The 8542-nt window shown below is 43.3% G+C and overlaps 1 non-coding gene across 1 annotated transcript; it reads left to right on the forward strand.

Annotated features, from left to right (window-relative positions):
- Positions 1–2504: 2504 nt before the first annotated feature.
- Positions 2505–2645, forward strand: LOC119467320. Its single transcript, XR_005195858.1, has one exon. It is a non-coding gene; the product is annotated as a U4 spliceosomal RNA (small nuclear RNA).
- Positions 2646–8542: the final 5897 nt, after the last annotated feature.

Genomic DNA, 8542 nt, shown 5'->3' on the forward strand with positions numbered 1-8542 from the left:
ACAAGTACTTAATACTTCCTCCTGCCCTCAGCAGTCACCATTCTATTTTCTGAGTCTATAAATTGGACTACTCTAGATAGCACATGTAAGTGGAATCATATAGTATTTGTCTTTCTGTAACTAGTTTGTTTCACTTAGCACAATATTCTCAAGGTCGATACTATTCTGTGACTTTTGAATTCTGTACATTGTTCATTTATTACCCATTTTCAAAAGAGCATTAAAGTAAAAAGACATGGCATTATTCAGAGCTGGTTAATTACATGGTTAAAAGTTGATGGCTGGTATGTCTATTTCATTTCAACCAAAATTAAATGTCAATTTGGGCAGCAAAATTATTTTATGCCAAAGCGCCGTTTGAAGCTGGGTTTATGACATGTTTCTCCTTTTGTCATCTATGGGTACTCCCAAAATGTATGCTCAAGTCCCCAGCCTCTTGACTCTCCTCAGCAATATTTCCTTTTGGCTTACTGTCCAACTTTGGCCTGCTCTTCCAAATCTACCTCTTTTCCCAAGGAACAAGCTGCTTCTATGCCGAGGGGATGACTCCCTCCTTGCTGATTTTCCTCACATCTCTGACCTGGAGAAAAGGGAGTTTTTCATTCTGCTAGCTTTTTAGTGCTCCTTTGAGATCATTATTCTGGAGCCCTCTGCAATAATATTGTTTCTCATGGATTGACATCCATTGTTTCCAACAGTGAACTCCTGTTGTCATGATCCACCTGCCTCAGTCTCCCAGAGTGCTGGGACTATAGGTGTGAGCCACCGTGCCTGACTGCATCATAGTCTTTGTCTAAAATACAGTGGCAGAGGTATTCTTCCCAGGGCAGTATAGGGTTCAGTGAGATGAGTTATGCAGGTCTATCAGCAGAGTGACTTGGAGAAGGGAGAGGCTCCATAGCTGTCTTTTTCCACAGTCGCTCAGAGCGATTGTGAGTGAGACTGGAAAGTAGCCCACGTGGGAGAGTGGCCGTATGCACAGAGGTGGTAACCTAGTGAGGAAGGAGACCCAAGCATCTAAGATCACCTCCCCCTTGACTTCCACACTGCATTTCAATAGAAGTAAAGGCTGGCCGACTTGGCTTCACCTTAATCGCCCTCCTATAGATCACAGGCATGGATTGGGGGAGTCTTTCCCGAAGGCATTGTTTTTACTTAAACAAGTTCAAACCCCCACCCCACACCTACTCCATGGACCAAGACGCTTTCACATGTAATTTCTAAAACTGTAAACCCAAGACCCTTTCACATGTAATTTCTAAAACTGTAAACCCAAGACCCTTTCACATGTAATTTCTAAAACTGTAAACCCAAGACCCTTTCTTGTGTGATATCTCAAGTTGTAAGCCTATGTAAAGCCGGGCTTCTGATTGTTAGAGGAGCTTGGCTGTTAGGCAGTTATGCCGCCTTGCTCCAGCACGCCCTCTGCTGGTGGCCGGTGGTACTGCATGGGCCCTCTGGTGGCCATCCTGCTGTACCACTTGAAGTCGGAGTGCCGAGTGTTCAGTGCCATCATTCTGGAAATGCAAGCTGACACGGAGCTCACCAGCCCGTGTGTTTCTAAAAAGGAAGAAGAGACAATTGATTGGAAACCATAGGAATGAAATAAACATGGATGCCCATTTTACAGCTGATGGAAAAATTCAGTCAACATAGTCTTCACATTTAAAATGCAAAACTGTCAGAGGCATCTTAACCACAGTGACTTTATTTTAAATAAAAGTTAAATCTGGGCAGGGTGTAGGGTTCATGAGTGTAATCCCAGCACTCTGGAAGGCCAAAGCGGGAGAATTGCTTGACATCAGGAGTTCAAGATCAGCCTGGGAAAATAGCGAGACCCTCATGTCTACAAAAAATATAAAAATTAGCTGGTGTGGTGGCACACGCCTGTGGTCCTAGCTACCCAGGAGGCTGAGGAGGGAGGATTGCTTGAACCCAGGAGTTTGAGGCTGCAGTGAGCCAGCCATGATCATACCACAGCATTTAAACCTGGGAGACAGAGTGAGACCCTGTCTAACACACACACACACACACACACACACACACACACACACACACACACGTTGGATTTGTTGGATTATATATTTAGGGGTTGACCACCTTTGGTTATAAAATATTTGTGGTTGCAGGAACAAGTTAATAACTATATAAAGACCTACAACTTATAAAAATATACCAGTACTTTAAGCAAAAAGCATTCTGAATGTAAAAATAAGTTTTACTCTAAAGATAATAGTACACTGATAAATTATTGTTAAATCAATAGTGACATAGAAAAGTAACAATACTACTAGCCTGACACAAACTGATCACAATCCTTTATAAGAGACAACACTATTCTTAACAACCTATATAAACAAACACTAAGGCCAGGGTGCAGTGGCTCATACTTATAATCCCAGTACTCTGGGAGGCCGAGGAGGGTGGATCACTTGAGGCCAGGAGTTAGACACCAGCATGGCCAACATGGTGAAATCCAGTCTGTACGAAGAATACAAAAAAATAGCTTTGCACAGTGGCAGTATGATAGCCAATGAGGTTTATCTGATGCATGATTATTGGTAATTGAAAACTTTCCCCAATACCCTGCCATGATGACTGGAAATACAGTTGGCATTTGCAATTTTTGGCAGTCTCTACCGGGACTGAATTTAAAAAATTAATTAAAAAAAATGGAACAGAAATAGAAAAATATTAGCTGGTCATGGTGGTGCACACCTGTAATATCAACTACTCGGGAGGTAGAGGAAGGAGAATTCTTAAACCCAGGAAGCAGAGGTTGTTGTGAGCCGAGATCATGTCATTGTGACTAGAGCAAAACTGTCTTTAAAAAGTTTTTTTTTTCTTTAAAACAAGTGTGTTCCTCCTCTTGCTTTCTGAGGACTCCCTGCTCTGTAACTGAGTAGTGGCTAATAAACTCTCTTAACACCACTAGACTCTGTAACTTGCCAAAAATTCCAACTCGTGTGAGATCTAAAAACCCGTTCTTGGGGTCTGGGACAAGACCCCTTTTCTGGCAACAAAACTATACTAATTCTTTTCTTTTCTTTTCTTTTCTTTTCTTTTCTTTTTGAGATGGAGTCTTGCTCTGTTGCCCAGGCTGGAATGAAGTGGCATGAGCTTGGCTCACTGCATTCTGTGCCTCCCAAGTTCAAGTGATTCTCCTGCCTCAGTCTCCCCAGTAGCTGGAATTACAGATGCTTGCCACCACGCCTGGCTAATTTTTGAATTTCTAGTAGAGACAGGGTTTTCCAGTGTTGGCCAGACCAGTCTCAAACTCCTGACATCAGGTGATCCACATGCCTCAGCCTCCTAAAGTACTGGGCTTATAGACGTAAGTCGCCTTGCCTGGCCGGCTTGCATAATTGGTGATCGCTTGGATATGGAGGGTGAGGAGGGGTGTCAAGCAGATATTGCTCTTGTATTACTACCTGGGATATTAAGTGCAAGGCTCTATTATTGGTTCGAACCCTGAAAGCACCAACAAACAACTCGAGGCAGTGTGGAGCAACATGCTATTTTAATGAGCGCCTGGGTGCAGACGGGCTGAGGCCTAAAATGGCGTCAGCCCCAAGTGAGGACGAGGCAGGGGTTTTCTAGTCTCCTGTAAATGGGAAGGGTTCCAGTCTGACGTAACTACTACGTGGGACCTAGACGGCCTTTCTCTTGATCTTCAGGAGGTATTATCTTCCAGCCTGCCCTCTTATGGCTTCTGCTCTCTTGCTGACCCATGCTGCTCGTGCAAGTGGCCTTGTACCTTGGGGCTGGGCCTGAGGAGGAAGGAGTTATCCCCCTAAGTTTGCAGGCCCTGGGCAGAATCTTTCATTAGGGAGAGTAGGCTGGCTGATTTTTCTTTGTGAGCACAACTTGGTTTTGCAGGTGTAGTGGGGTGCCTCAAGCCAAAAGCTTGACTCGTTGTACATCCCAGACCCCACATGGCGTTCCTGTGACTGCCAGGCCACTTTGAGGATGAGAGAGACAGTTTTGTCTGGCCTCTGTCCTGCACATTTATAGATGCCTTCTCTGTGTTGGCAGATCTGGGGGTCCACCAGATAGAATCCCGTGAAGAGATCTCAAAGGTCTTTAGTCCAATGTGTTTATCACATCATTTCCACAAAGATGAATAAAATATGGAGGTTTGTTTAGTGATACGGTTGATGGTGCACCTGTGCTAGGCAGTGTTTCAGTTCCTTCAGACACCAAGAAGTTGAGACAATCCTTTGCCTTCGAGTTTTGCATCTGTAAGTCCTGCTATTGAGAGTTCTGTGCGTTAAAATGTCTGGTTTGTTCAGGCAGGATCTGGGCTATCTTGAAGCTTAGGTAAGGGAACGTTGGTGTCCAGCAAGTAGCCGGTACCCTATTAACATCCCAGTTCTTCACCAATCTTCCATTTCTAGGACTGATGTGGAGGCCCTCAGAACAACTTAATAGGGGAGGTAGTCAGTGTGATTTGTGGCTAGCTTGTTTGGGAGTGTAAATTGTAAATACCCTGCCAACAAAATATCGGAAACCAGTAGTGTTTCAGGTTGAGTTTCTCGTAAATGGCTTGCAGTCATATAAACCAGAGCATGTATACCACAGGGCAACATGAGGGTCCCTCTACCACCCTTTCTCCCAGTGGCCTAGGTGGGCATCTAAACAGCATAATGTGTACAGCCTCACTGTGTGAAAGTCCAGTGCTTTGTGCTTGCAGTATCATCAGGGAAATGTCCCTTACTTATAAGGTTGCGGATCTACTGTGGAGGGAAGGAGTGGGAGTGCAGTGCTGCTCAGTCTGCGTCTCACTCTGTGACAGGAGGCACAAGATAGCCTTGGTCTTATGAAGACCATGGGTGTCCCAGCTCACTTCAGCCCTGAGCAGCCTGATGTAGGCACTGGGCCCTGGTTCTGGAGGTGAGAATACATCCTGGGCTTCCACTGCATGGCTGGCACAGTGGGCATTCAGGTGCTTATTTGGGGACTGCTGCGGAGTCCTGTGCCCGATGCAGTGGTGCACAGCTGGGAGCCAAAGGTCCCTGCTTCTGGAGAATCTGGGCAGATGTAAAGCATTAAGGTTAGGAATAGGGGTAGGATTAGGGTTAGGGGTTAAGGTTAGGGTTGGTGTTGAGGTTTGGGGGTTGGGGTTAAGGGTCAGGGCTAAAGGGTAGGATTAGGGATTGGGGTAGGATTAGAGTTAGGGTCATGGGGTTAGGGTTTAGGGTTAGAGGTGAAGGTGGGGGTAGGAGTGGGAGTGAGGGTGAGCGTAATAAGCAGATTAGTAAAAGCAATTCTGCTTCACTTCAATAACAGCCTTCTCCAACTCATTTTGTGTCAATGAACTTATTTTTCCAGCGGAAGAATCCCAGGCTTCTTAAAGCACCCAGTGACTTTTCACACCTTAAATCTGTGAAATCCTCATGTTTTCTTTTGCCATATGCATAGTTCAAACATACAAGATGAGGCAAAGCCAGACGCATTCCTGAAGGGACCCAAGAAATTCTCTTTCTCTCTCTCACACAAAATGAATTCTCTGGACCATCAGTACTCATCTTCAAAAGCCAAACCTATTTGTGAGATCTCCTTTAAATACTACTGTAGACCCAAGTGTTTATATAATATTACTTTAGTATTTATATTAATATAAGAGAGAAATGTTTAAATCTGACTATGCCACGTGTGCCTCTGGCTTATTGTCCAATTAATTGCAGCCTCAGGCTAAACTTTGGTTTCTGTCTCTAATTTTTGTCAGAATAAATATAACTGATCTCAAGATATCTGCTTTTATTGTAGGGACTCGCGCTGCCATCTCCATTTCTCTCTCTTTCCTTGCAATCTGTGTGGAAATTCTTTAATGTGAACATTTTCACCACCTTCACTCCCCCATGTCCACTGTCAGCACATTCAGACTTACCCAGCCAAGGCTGTCATCTTAGGCCAGGGATATTTTAGGGATCTTTATTTTGCTGTGATACAGTTGGCACTCCTTTGACTCATTGTATCACCTCAGAGTTCTTTTCATTTTAGGAGACCAAGAGGGCAGAAAAAGAAGTACGTAAGCAGTTAAATCCTCTGAGTCAGTAGAGTGTCCCCTTGTGTTAAACAAAGTTGCAAAACATCATATATAGTAATCTCCTAGCAGATGAGCCACGTGGCTGCTGAGCACACATGTCTACTTGCTGCTGTGAGCTCAGACTCCCTCATCATTAGTCCTTTCTGTCTCTGGAGGGAATTAATAAGGGCCACTTAATAACCTGTAAATCATAGAGAGTTAAAGGTGTTTCCCCAAAACACTGAGGACAGAATGAAAGGTGAGGAGTGTTAGCCACAGGTCAAAAGTGCAGGAAAGTCTCTCAATGTGGGTTGTTGGAGAAATGCAGGTCTTTTTTCTTTTGGAAGTCTCCCTAGAATGGGGTCAAGGGCTCTGCCCATTCTAGGATGAATAATTGGTATATTAGACACCCTCGGATATTTATCCCAAGCCTTCATTTAGGGTTCTTAATGAGTTTGTTCAGCCATCACAATCTCACATGCTAAGTAAGACATTGGAATCTCTCCACAGTCCAAATTAGCACTGTCGTTTAAAGTTGAGTTTCTCATTATTCTCATTTGACATACCTTATTTATCCCACACTCACCCTAATAACACATCATGCTCACTGTTATCTTTGCAACAAGACTTGAATTTTACTTAGCCTGGAGGAGTGCACTTCACAGGTCAAGATCTAGTTCTGACTCATTCTTCAGCCCTGCATCAGTCAGTGGGGGCTAGGTTAAACCATGGTGGGAAACAACCTCCAAGCTTCAGTGGCTCCAAAATCTTCTTCCTCATTTATTTGCATTTCATCATGGGTCAGGTAAGAGGTAGCTCTGTGCTGTTTCATCCTAACACAGGAATCGAGGCTGAAGGAGGTACCATCAATAAGACCCCCATTGCTATAGAAAAGACAAAAGGCATACTGGATAGAACAGTTTCTTGAGATTTCTCCTGAAAAAGTCATATATTATTTCTCCTCACATCCAATAGCAAGAAAAAAAAAAGTCATGTGGCCATGCAAAAATTTAAGTAGGTGAGATGGAACAGTCAGAATGCATTCATAAAAAATGAACTGAAAATATTTGGAGAATAACACCAATGACTATCGTGAATGCCAGCATGCATTCCTAACAACCCAGTGCTGTTACCCTTCACAATTCTTATGTCTTACAAGTATTAGAACTTATTATCTGAAGCCATACCACTCAGAGGGACTGCAAAATACATGATATCTCCTTTAGGATATCCATAAAGAATTCAAGGAAAAGAAGTTAAATAATCCAAAAGTGCTTTTAGGTACAGCTGTTTAGCACTAGAGTGTAAGATTGGAGATAGATTGTAAAGATAATAATAGGGTTAGGGTTAAAATTAGGGTCTGGGTCTGGGTCAGGGCTGGAAGTATGGTTAGAGATGGGGTCATGGTCAGTGTCAAGATAAAAGTTGGGGTTAAAGTCAGGGTCAGAATTAGGGACCAGGGTATAGACCAGGGTTTAGGGTCTGAGTCAAAGTCTAGGGACAGTGTTACAGTTAGAACCAGAGCTTTGCTCTCCTCAGGACCCATCCAGGGAGAGGCCATGTCTTTGGAGCACCCAGTAGTGTGTCCACAGTGAAGACCAAAGTTTTGTTCTCCTCAAGTCTAACCTGGGGAGACGTGGCTGCAGGCCATGTGAGGAAGGTGAGGCAAAAGTTCAGAGGAAGGAACTCTGACACTGGCTTTACTTTCACTCATTATATTCTACAAGTCTTGTTTTCAGAAGCATCCCTTGCTTGAGGCTTTCGCTGCTCATCATCATAGCATGTCATAGCATATTGTAAGATGTGGGTTTGTTTCTGGAATTTGATCTTCGTATAGCGAAAGGACAAACACTTAGAGCCACCACCAGGACAGCTGGGATGAAAGCTGGGGATGGGCAGGTGCCTTTCAAGTCACCCCAAGCCTGAGGCTGGAGGAAACATGTCCACCCCCTGTAAACACTTTTATTCATGTTTTAATTACTCATTTTTCTTACAGCGTTAAAGTAGTCAAAACAGTATTAAAAAATGAAAAGTAGGCATGTTACAATTTGCAACATTATTTAAGTTTAAATATACTATTTATACCTCACCAACATTTTTTATTTTGTGGAGAAAATCTAAGGTTAATTGACAGTATAGTTGTAATAGTGTGATATTGTGCTGGCCTAGAGCCAGAACCGGAGCAAAACTATTTTATAAAATGCAAAACTGTTTTTAGATAAGTTGAAATGGCTGCCCCATTCTCCTCACAATAACTACTGTCCTTGGCCTCTGTAAATAGAACTGCTAGTTTGTTCTTCAAAACTATGTAAAGCTGCTTACCTTTTCTTATCAGTAACTGCCAGAATTGCTAGCCTTTGCTTTCCGGCAATTGCCAGACTAAGCAGCTCAAGCTAGTTCCATCCTGGCTCCTGTGACTTGTAATAAGTAACTAAGGTCTGTGATTTCCACCTTAACCAGATAATGTGTAAACAAATGTTTATCTTGACTTCTGTAAACCACTTAAGTAACAAA

The sequence above is a fragment of the Cebus imitator genome, unplaced genomic scaffold (genome assembly GCF_001604975.1).
Source record: "Cebus imitator isolate Cc_AM_T3 unplaced genomic scaffold, Cebus_imitator-1.0 Scaffold279, whole genome shotgun sequence".
NCBI lineage: Eukaryota > Metazoa > Chordata > Mammalia > Primates > Cebidae > Cebus > Cebus imitator.